An 11,961-nucleotide genomic window follows, 5' to 3' on the forward strand; every position below is an offset into this window, starting at 1 on the left:
AGGGAGAAAGCCAAGTATTTCAGTGCTCTCACAAATAAAATAAAATAAAATAAAATAAAATAAAATAAAATAAAATAAAATAAAATAAAATAAAAACACAACTAAAAATAAGCTGAAAATACTGGGTCTTTAAGAGTCTGAATGCTGTCTTCGGGGCTTTAGAAATCAAACTAGTAGAACAAGCCTGGAATAGTCTGGGCTCCGATTCTGTTCCTACAATTCCACAAGCTTTGTGACCTTGAGGGGAAAAAAAATCACTCAGCCTCTCTGAGCCTCAGCTATCTTAAATGGGATACTTATCTCTATCTCTCAGGGATTTTGTAAAGGTAAAAGATGAGATAAGGTGTGTTCTTGCAAAAGGGGCCTTAAGTACAACAGGGCACCCAGTCAATGGGTGCTGTTATCATGGAGTATATTGAAGAGATTCTTTGGATTCTTCAGTCACTAACCCCTGCAGGAAGGGGGCCATCCTACCCCTCCTCCTGTTCCCTCTGCTCCTGGCTACCTCGTCCTCAGTCCTCACCCTGCAGATCTCAGCCCCGGGTACAACCTGGCTTTCTGGCCCCACATCTCCCCCCACTCTCCCCTGCTCCTGGGCTCCAGGCACACTCTCCATCCCTCGAACAGGTCAAGCACAATCCAAACCTGGGCCTTTCTTTGTACCTCCCGTTGCAGAGAACCAGGGGGGTTCCTGGGATGCTCTCGCACCCCTGCCAAAGTCATTTCTCTACTTATTATAAGCATGTACTTCTTAGATGTTTTTTGAACTTAAAAACAAGCAAGAAACCTTAGACTAAGAAGGTGTATTGAAATCTGCAGGTCCTTGATCTATGAGGCTGTCAAGAAAACACGTGCAGACAGCCAGTTCTGTTTTTCTGCACTGGAAGCCCATCGGGAAGTCCCCGCTCAGAAGCTCTGTGCCTGGGTTTGCGTGTCCTCGTTAAGCGTCATCGTCCCCCTCCACGTCTTCACCTTCTGTCTTACCACCTGCGGTGCCCTAGGCTCACATACCTGGCTCCCTGGAGGCGTCCCACAGGAGAGCCTTGTGCCACCCCAGTCCTGGAGGCGGAAGTCACTGGGTGGAGGAAGCCAGAACTGCCAGCGGTAGTCCCGGTAAAGAGAGAAAGTCCTGAATCCTAACAAAGTTGGGCCCCATCTTGGTTCGATCGTGACTAGCTGGGGTTTCAGGCAAGATGCTGCCTTTTCCAGAAACTCAGTCTCTTTATTTGTACAGCAGGGACTCCCCCCTCACAGGGTCCCCTGGGCTGAGGTGTGTGAGGCACTTGGCCGTACAAAGTGATAGCTTTGATGGTTATCAGGACACGGAGGAATGAGCCTCAAAGCGGTAGAATGTCAGGAATTGGAAGAGGCAATTGGGAAGACACTGCGGCGGGGGGCCGGGTGGATGGGCGTTCTTGGGCCATCTCAAATTGTAACTCTGGGCAACAACCAACCGGTGGTACCCAGGAATCCAGTCCGGTGTCTCTCTTTGCACAGATGGTGGGGGGACAACTTCCATTTTGGCTGCTCACCGTGGCAGCTGGTCTCTCCCCACCCCGTGCATGGCACCTGCTGGGGTCCTGGACAAAAGCAAACGGCTGTCTTGAGCACAGATCGTTTCTAGAGGACGTCGCTGTTTTTGTCCATCTTAGAGCTGACCCTGACTTTTTTCTCTCTGTAAGGTGGCACAGTTCTTTCCAAACGCTTACTGTGCACCTACTCTATGCCACCCCCTACAACTGGGATACAAGTTCACACGCCTGTGTGCAATGGGTGGGCAATCTGTATGTTGAGGGCACTTGACCTCTTTCTGAAGCCTTGGGTTCTGTCTCCTTTCCAGGACAGTGGGGCTACCAGCATGCCTGAGCCCCTGCTGGGTGCCCATCTTTGTGCCGTAAGCTGGGCAAGTAGCATTTCACGTACATTCTCTGACTGTCTCCTTCCATCTTGGAGAGCCCTAGCTGGATGGCGCGTGAGCTTTGGAGCTCTCCCTAGAAGAGATCTTGCTGCCATCTTTGCTCTGAGCTGAGCAAGTCCCTTCCTTGGGGCTCAGATGTTCCATATCTGTACAGTGACCCAGAAAGTGGAAGGATCTCCCCAGGTCCTCCCTGCGTCAGCTTCCTGCCCAGGGGGTATCTGTGAGTCTGTGTAATGTCTTGTCTGAGTTTGCCGGGCACCATTACTAGTTATGTGATCTTTTTTTTTTTTTTTTTTAATTTTTTTCAACGTTTTTTATTTATTTTTGGGACAGAGAGAGACAGAGCATGAACGGGCATGAACGGGGGAGGGGCAGAGAGAGAGGGAGACACAGAATCGGAAACAGGCTCCAGGCTCTGAGCCATCAGCCCAGAGCCTGACGCGGGGCTCGAACTCACGGACCGCGAGATCGTGACCTGGCTGAAGTCGGACGCTTAACCGACTGCGCCACCCAGGCGCCCCACTAGTTATGTGATCTTAAGCCAGTGAGGTATCACCTCTGAATGCCTTGGATACCTCATGTGCAAAATGAGAGTAATTGTTTAGTAAAGAGTTTAGAACAGAGCTTGGCACGATATGTGAGCTGCTACCCTCATCATTAACCCCACAACCGTCACCATTATTACCAGCATCACCACCACCACCATCATTATTATCATTAGCCATTAGGCTATCAATCAGCGTGGCTGGGCTGGGGAAAACTGCCCAGCACAGGAGAGACAGACCTGGATACAAGCCCTTGCTCGAGCAAGTTTTTGCCTCTTCCCTTGCCTCAATCTTTTCTTCCTAAGGTGAGGGGCTTGGGCCTGACAGTTAGGGCGAGGGATGCACCCTGTGGCCAAAGACTAGATCCTTTTCTTGTCCCTCAAGATTGCCAACCAAATTCTTCCAATCTGGGGTTCCAGGAAAGACTTCATCGGGTCATCAGCGTCTGGCCCTGCCTTCTAACGGCCCATCGGGTTGATCTGAACAAAAGAAAACGGGTTGGAGCAACACAGGGGAAGACAGAAACCCAGGCGCAGGAGATTTGCAGGTGCAATTTCATACAAATGTAACCGCATCGTGGCCACCCCTTCCCTGAGAAAGATAGGAGGCCAACAGGAGAAGTGGGGGAGGGGGAGAGGTAAAAGGGGAGGGGACAGCGGGAAAAGGATGTGGGAAGGGTTGCAGGGAGAGGTGGCCAAAACAAGATCTCTCTGGAAACAATACCCCTCTGCCATATTCGCCTCCCAAGGAATCAGACTGGGTGTGTGGTCAATTATATCTCGGTAAAACTGGAAGAAAAAAACTGGGCGTGTGCCGGGAGAGCAGTTATATGTGTTTTTGACGTGTGTGAGTGTGTGCGTACGTGTCTGTGTCTCCGTGACTGTGTGTGTGCTTGAGTGTGCATCTGGGCGTGCGCAGATATGTTTGAATGTGTCTGTGTGTCTGTGTAGCTGCATGCCTAGACAGCGTCTGGCACGTATTAGGGCACGATCAATATCTGAGAATTGAAGGAATACACATGAGAAAGTATGTGGCGTTCCTGAGTAAGTACGGTTACACACGTTACGTGGCTGTCCGTGTGTTCCTGTATGTTTATCGGAATGTGTCTGTTTGTGCCTCGTGGTAGGAGAGAAGCATAGAGGTATATTGGTGCCTGACTGTGTGCTGTCGTCACATATGGGTGTGCAGGTACGTGTGAAGTGTGAGTGATCGTTTCAAGGGTGCATGTGCGGCTCAGTCGGTTAAGCGTCCGACTCTTGATTTCCGCTCAGGTCATGATCTCACGGGTTCGTGCGGCTTCATGACTGAGCGTGAGGGAGTAGGTGTTTGCGTGCATCTGCGAGCCTGTCTGCAAGGGTGGTGTGTGTGTGTGTGAGTGTGTGTGTGCACACGAGTGTGCTGTGAGAGTGTGCGTCTGGGCACCTGCGGGTGAGCCTGCCAGTCCTGGGTTTCTTGCCCTTTCCCTAAGTCAGGAAGTGCTGGTGGTTTACACGATCGGTCAGTTCCCCTTTCACACCTGCGGGAGCCAGAAGGGCCCCTGAAAGCCTCTCACCCACTCGGTTATTTCTGCTTCCTTTGTGGGAAGCAGAAAGGACCAATTTGCAAGAGTTCAACTGAAGCTGCTCCCCAGGCCCCAGCACTGAGGGTCCGGAGGAAACACCGCAGCTCTGGCCCCAGAGAGGGAGCCCCTGTTGTACCCCTCTCCCTTGTCGCTCTCAGATCCCCTGCTGGACGACAGGGGGAGGCCCTTCCCCGGGCCGGTGAGCCTCAGCGCCAGTGGGAATGAGCAGGACGGGAGATCTGGAGGCAGACAACCTGGGTTCAAGTCCTGATCGCACCCTCCGGTGAAGTGGGAGGCTTTGGACAAGAAGCTGAAATTCTCTGAGATTTCACAGCCTCACTGACAAAATGGGGCGCCTGATAACAAGGGTGATCCCTGCTGATTTCAGCGGGTCTGAACTGAGACGGTGAACACGAGCAGCGGATCCTACCGAGGCACCCATCTCCGGCCTCTGGGAATCCTGGCTTCTCAGGTCCCAGCTGCCCGCTTCTTGACCTCAGCCAAACAGATGTCGTCTGCCGGGGAGGCTGAGTCCCTCCTCCAGAGCGCCCAGCAGCCCATGACTACTGACTCCAATGGGCTATAGAAAGTTCGCTCTCTTGCCTCAAGGTAGAAGCCGCTCCATGATACGGTCCACACTCTAGAGCTCCCGTGGGATCAGGTTAAGCTGATCACCACAGCCTTCCCTAGCTTTCTTTCCTGGCTTCCACCCTGCAGCCTTCAACCCCTGAGCCCCAGAACAGGCCCCCAACAAGCTGCTTTCACAAGAAGCCCCTCCAACGCTCTGCTGAGAAGCCCTGTAGAAAGCACTTTTACCAGACTCATTTCATACACATGAAAGGTCCATGAGCTGGGGTATGAGTTAGCTATTATCATCCCATTTGAAGGTAGGAAGGTGGAGGTTAGTGGAGGAAAAAAAATGAAATAATAAAGAGCAAAATGTTCAGAGTTGAGTAGTCAGCTCGGGCCTCTCAGACAACAGCCAACTGGCTGCTTTATCCCGTTTTCCCTCTCGCGTCTTGGGATCAAAGGGAACGTGAAAGCTCGTCTGAGACACTTATCCCATGTGCGACTCCCCCCGAGACAGATGTTCTTTTCAGGCAAATGTCCAGTTGCATTTGAATGCTCCTCACTGATGGAGGGCTCACTCCCTCCAAAGAAGTGCCTTCGGCTTTTGAACGGTGCAACTGTCCATTTGCCGTTGGGCAGATATTTTTAAGGACCTACTGTGTGCCGGGCACGATGCTCAGCACTGAGGATGCAGGGGTGAGCAAAAGCCAGCACAGCAGCACGCGCCTGCCCTCAGGGAGCTTACAGACTGTTGGGAGAGAGAACCGAGCACAAACGACCACAGAAGTAGGAACTGCAACCAGGAAATGTGGTGTGAGACCCTGTACAGGGTGTCCGGGAGGGGCTCTGCGTGGGGGAAGTCTAGACTCCTGTAGGGAGGCCGGGGGAGGCTTTCTTGAGGGCATGATCACTACGCTGGCTCCTGGAGGATGAGTGAAAGGTAACCAGGGGCTGAGAGAGGGAAGGGTGTTCGAGAGGGAGGGAACAGCATGTGCAAAGCCCTGAGGTGGGCCGGGAGAGAAGGGCACACAGGTGGCGCTGAATGCAAGCTGACGAGGCAGGTCAGACGCCGGCAAGGGGAGAGCAGGCTGGGAAGTGGCTGAGAGGCGGGGTGGGGCTCAAACTCATTGTTTCCCCAAGAGCAGTAGAGGCTGGCAGTTTTAGGCAGGGGCCTCCTCGTCTGGGTCTTCAGAGTCTTGCTTTCTAATTCTTCTCCTGACAAAATGACTCCTCTCCAAATGATTGCGACATCGCTCTCCCACGGGGTTCTTCTGCGTGCTTCAGCAGGCCCCCTACGTGCCCTTGAGTGACTCAGGATGCAGGCATTTCAGGACCTCAAGGAGACACACGTAGAAACATCTATTGTCCCCATGAGTTGCACCCATGACCAAGGTCTCGTCCACGGTCTCCAGGCGACCAGGGGGGCACAGGACTGTGGGAACAGAAAGGAGAGTTTCTGGGAGTCAGGAGAACCCACCTCAGAAGCCTGGGGGCTCTCTCCTGAGGGCAGCCAGCCTGCCTCCCCATTCCCTGCCTTCCTTATGCAAACACATACCCACACTTCAGCCCTGGCTTTTAAATCACCTGCCATGAATTGGGCCACCCGCCCTGGCCCTGCTCTGGGGTATCCGGCTTCTCTGAGCAGGAGGAGGGGGATAGGGCCGTGGAGGCTGCAGGGGAAGGAGGTCCTTTGGAAGCAAATGGGTGTGTGGAGCACTGACCAGCAGCACCCCCAGCCTTGCTTTCTCTTGGTCCCCACTTCCTGCCTCCCCTCTGCCCCACTGTAAAATGCAGACTCCTGAGCCACAGAGAGAGTTATTCCACCCACATCTGCAGGGGGGGTCCATCACAACAAGACGTGGAAGCAGAATACTGGCCCCCCGAAACATCCACATCTGAATTGTCCCTCCTCCCCAAACCTGAGTATGTTATGTTAGAACCAAGGCCATGGGTGGAATTAAGGTTTCTAGTCAGCTGACCTCAAAAATAAAATGGGGCGCCTGGGTGGCTCAGGCAGTTAAGCGTCCGACTTCGGCTCCGGTCATGATCTCACGGTCCGTGGGTTTGAGCCCCACGTTGGGCTCTGTGCTGACAGCTTGGAGCCTGGAGCCCGCTTCAGATTCTGTGTCTCCCTCTCTCTGCTCCTCCCCCACTCACGCTTTGTCTCTCTCTCTGTTTATTAAAAACATAAATAAATAAATAATAAAATGTGAAAACCTGGACCATCAGGGTGAGCCCAAGACAAGAGTCTTTACCAGTGAAAGACGGAGGCAGAAGGATCCAGGAAGGAGGAGCGGTTGGAGGGGTGTGATGCCAGGACTCAGCCATTCCCCGTCGGCTTTGAGGACCAAGGCACCACAAGCAGCCTCTGGAACCGGAAAAGGCCAGGAAACGGATGCTCCTCTCGAGCCTCCAGAAGGGAACACGGCCCTGCCGACGCCTTGATTTTAGGCCAATGAGACTGCGTCAGACTTCTGACCTTGGAACGGTGGGATCATAAAAGCACGTGTTTTAAGCCTCTCGGTGTTGGGTAGGTGTCACAGCCGCGAGTAGAAAACTAACACACAGGGTCCTGGCAATTCTGGTGCATCGTCTGGGAAGTGCCAGGCTGGGCTGTAGGACTAGGACTCTCCAGCCCGGGCAGAGGCAGAGGGTGCTGTAGGCACAGGGGACCTTCCTATGTAAACCACATGGCCTGCTTTGAGACAGGACAAGCCGGAGTCCTGGTCTTGTGTAACCCGGACAAGCTGCTTCCTTCCCGGAGCTTGGATTCCCCACGTGAGAGTGGACCCCCCCTCCCTCTTTCTGTCCTCCTCTTTCTGCCCTGAATTGCAGGAGACAGGTGGGGCTGTCCTGATGGCTGCTCGTCCAGAAACATGTCTAAGCACCAACTACATGCTCCCCTCCGTCTGGAGCTGTCGCGCGGGCACATTTCCAATTATTCCTCAAACACCCTAAAGCGCTTCCGTGAACCAGGCTAGACGCAGCACAACTATCATGTGATTGCAGTGCCAGGAGGACTCAGAGTGGTCAAGTTCAAAGAGCTGGAGAGGAGAATAGGGGTAATCGTGCGCAATGGGAGGGGAAATGGGGAGTGATTACTTAATGGGTACAGAGTTTGGTTTGGGGTGATACAAATGTTCTGGAGATGGATGGTGGAGATGGTCGCACATGTACTAATGTCACCGAATACCCAAAATGTTACAGTGGTAAATTTCTGTTACATTTTACCGCAGTAAACATTTTTTTTTTAATTTTTTTTTCAACGTTTATTTATTTTTGAGACAGAGAGAGACAGAGCATGAACAGGGGAGGGGCGGAGAGAGAGGGAGACACAGAATCGGAAACAGGCTCCAGGCTCTGAGCTGTCAGCACAGAGCCCGACGCGGGGCTCGAACTCACGGACCGTGAGATCATGACCTGAGCCGAAGGCGGACGCTCAACCGACCGAGCCACCCAGGCGCCCCTGCAGTAAACATTTTTAAAAAGTTTAGTGTTTATTTATTTTTGAGAGAGACAGAGACAGTGCGAGCGGAGGAAGGGCAGAGAGAGAAGGAGACACAGAATCCGAAGCAGGCTCCAGGCTCCGAGCTGTCAGCACAGAGCCCGACGCGGGGCTCGAACCCACAAACTGCAGCATCATGACCTGAGCAGAAGTCGGACACTTGCCCGACTGAGCCACCCAGGTGCCCCTCCACAGCCAACATTGTTTGAAACTCTCTAAAGTGGAGATGATTGGCCCCATTTTGCAGATGAGGAAACTGAGGCTCGAAGAGATAATTGACTTGCCCAGCATGGTGGTGGCTAAAGAAAGCCGAGTTGGGATTTGAACCCAGGTCTGACTCTAAATCCAGAGCCTATTCTCCCAGTATCTTCTCTCCATTCTTTCCAAAGGCCCTTTGGGAGCATCTGCTCAGGGGGAGACCCTGCAGTTTCTCCACAGAGAAGCAGAGGAAGGGATAGAAGAATGAGGCCGAGGGTGGTCCCAGGGGAGCAATCGGAGGAAATGAGAACAGGACTCAGCTCTTGAGCTCGTGTTTGGGCCCAAAGCGGGAGGCTGAGGCCTGGCTGTCTCACTCTCAGCCCCCCACAACTTGACTGCTTCTCTGAGCTTCCCTTGGCAATCCTCACTTACCATGGGCAACGGTAGAAGCAGCCGGCCCCGGAGACCAGCGAGCCAGAAGCTCCTTTCCAGGGAGGCAAAGCTGTAAGACACTGTTCCTGGTTTGCAGCAACGGCCCTGAGAGAGCGCTCAGCATCCCCGGGGAATCCTGCCCCCCCGACGGAGGTAGCAGGAGGGGGCTCAAATGGCCACCCAGAGTTACAGCAAACCCGCAGAGGTTTCCAGCATCGGCACCCTCCAAGACCCAACTCTCGGCTGGGCTGTCACCCTCCATCCAAAGGAGATGTCCCAGAGTCAGAGGATGGCAGGAGACCCTGTCGGGTGGACACGTGCTGCCCTGCTCCAGAAGAGCCTAGAAAATTGATGGACAGGGGGGTTGGGGACCAGACCTACTGACTGCAAGCAAAGCAGAAGACCGAGGAGCCCGGGAGCACCAGGGCTGGTGAGGGAAGGGGGGACGCCACTGGAAGAGTTCTCTTCCTGTTGCTTGACGAATTATACCAACACTTAGTGGCTTAAAATAACAAATGGTAATTATCTCCCCGTTTCTGGGGCAGAAAGCTGGGCGCGGCTCAGGTGGGGTGCCTCGGGCTCAGATGTCCCCTGAGGCTGGCACCAAGCTGCAATTTCTACTGCAGCCTCCCTTGGGGAGGACCCGGTTTGAAGCTCACTCAGGTGCTTGTTGGCAGGATTCATTTGCTCCGGAGCTGTGGACCGAGGGTCTTAGCTCCTCCCTGCTTGTTGCTGGGGGGGGGGGGGGGGGGGGGGGGGGGGGGGGCTTCCCGAGCTCCTGGGCCTCACGGGCCCCTCCACAGAGCAGCTCGCAACAAGGTAACTGGTCCCCCCCCCCCCCCCCCCCCCCCCCCCCCCCCCCCCCCGAGTAAGAGGTGAGAGAGCGAGAGAGAGCCCTTCAGATGGAAGGCACAGTTGTTTCGGAATCGAACGCACGCCACAACAGGGGACTTGCACACCTGCAGGGAGACCCTCCATTTGTCGACACTGGTCCACACTCTCCCTGTGCACAGTGACCCCAGGCACGTGGATCAGTGTGGGGCTGTCCTCACGAGGCAAGCCCAGGACCACCGGGCAGAGAATTCTGGGCTTCCAAGGCGTGGGTCCAGGAAGAGGACAATGCAAGATAAGAAGATATGTCCCTGTGGACCCAGGACTCCTCACTGCACAGAGAGGGCACGGCTGGAGGAGGACTGAAGGGTAATCTGTGGTCTCAGAGCAGCACCACAGGGGTCTCCCACCTTCTCGAAGACCCTGACAGCAGTCCATCTACATCACACTCTTCCTGCCTACCGCCACGACTTCCAAATTCCACACTGCATCCACATTTTCACTTTCCACAGCATTCCCAGCCCAGCCTGGCTGCCGCTGTCCCCCCCACCCCCCCCCGCCCTGGGCCACTGTTCTCAACTTCCTATGTTTGTACAAGTGACAGAATGGCATTCAAACACCCATGTGACACTAGATTGATGAAAAAGACTGACAGTAAGTGGAGCTTCTGGAACAAGCTGACAATACGAGCTTTACTTCTGTGTTACCGTCGATGTGGGGTGCCCAAAAGGAAAGGATTCTGATAGAAAACAATGATACAACCGTGAAATTGCCCCCCCAAAATTTTTAAATAGATACATATAAATCTGCATGTGTCCTTCGGGTTTTTTGAATTTGTATTGCATAGTTTATACAGACAAAATAAATGTCACGTTATGAAGTCACGAGACAAACACCTGCATTTCAGCACCTGTGCCGGACCCCAGGGAGTGACCAATGCTGTCAGAGCCACCGGGGTCCCTCCGCAGCTTGCCCCTGACCTCCCTGCAGCTGTAACCACCACCTAAACTGTGTCCGATCTCGTCATTTTCAAGAATAGTTTGACCACAGATCTATCTGCCCCTAAACAATGTATTCTCTGTTGTGCTTGATGTTGAAGCTTTCATACACATAGTATGGTGGCTTACACCTTCTGTGATTGTCTCTTTCCCTCGGTACTATGTTTCTTAAAAAAAAACTTTTTAAAAAAAAAATCTTTATTCGGGGCGCCTGGGTGGCGCAGTCGGTTGAGCGTCAGACTTCAGCCAGGTCACGATCTCGCGGTCCGTGAGTTCAAGCCCCGCGTCGGGCTCTGGGCTGATGGCTCAGAGCCTGGAGCCTGTTTCCGATTCTGTGTCTCCCCTCTCTCTCTGCCCCTCCCCCGTTCATGGCTCTGTCTCTCTCTGTCCCCAAAAATAAATAAACATTGAAAAATAAAATTAAAAAAAAAATCTTTATTCACTTTGAGAGACAGAGACACAGCATGAGCGGGGGGGAGGGAGCCAAAGTCGGAGGCCTCGACGGGGCTGAGCCACCCACGTACCCCCTCCCCCACCCCATACTATGTTTCTAAGGTTCATCTACCTCCTTGTTTCCAGTGTGATTCCTTCATATCCACTACCCATTATGGGAACAGAAACTGGAGACATAAATTGTGATCTATTCTGGATTTTTTTTTCCTTCTTGAAATGTGATTGCTAAATCCTCTCTTGGGAAGGGCTGTGAGTATGTTCTTCCTTCCTTGTTTGGTGTTAAACTTACTTTGATCCCGGCAGATTTTTTTTTTTTTTTTTTAATTTTTATTTTAGTGGTTCGTGAGACTCAGAGCCTGGAGTCCACGAATCTTCAGCAACCTCGTCGTTTATCCTATAGGGCCAGGTTCTCACTATTTCCTGAAGGGCTCTGACTCTAGAAAGTTCTTTCTTGGGTTGAAGGAGAATCCGCCTCCCTGTGGCTTTCTCCCACTGGTCCTGAATTCCACCCCCTGCCCCCAACTGCCCTGAGGCTGTATGATGTCTCCACCTTCTGCACCTTGACAGCCATACAGAGGAGAGTAATCTTTCTCTCCCACCCCCAGCATTGCACTCCCCCCCCACCCCTACCCCTCCCCAGGCTCCACCAAATCCTACACCCTATCCTCACACAAGACAGAGTTTCCAGTTCTCTACCCATCTGATTGCTATCCTGTATCAGCTCCAATCTTATTTTGATGTGATCCAATGTTCTCAGGTCTTGCCAGCTATGGAAATGGATAACGTCCCGCTGATAGTTAATCTTCAATGCTGAGAGCTGGAAACCTCCCACCTGCTCATCCCATCCCCGAGGAGTGTGATAGAATCACTCTTGAGTCAGCCCTGGCGGCCACTTCCCGCCACAGCCACGGTCAATGCTCTCGCAGTTAGAAAGTGAGGGATGCTGATGG

This window comes from Puma concolor, chromosome D4 (assembly GCF_028749965.1).
Source record: "Puma concolor isolate L17-30 chromosome D4, mPumCon1.1.hap2, whole genome shotgun sequence".
Classification (NCBI taxonomy): Eukaryota; Metazoa; Chordata; class Mammalia; order Carnivora; family Felidae; genus Puma; species Puma concolor.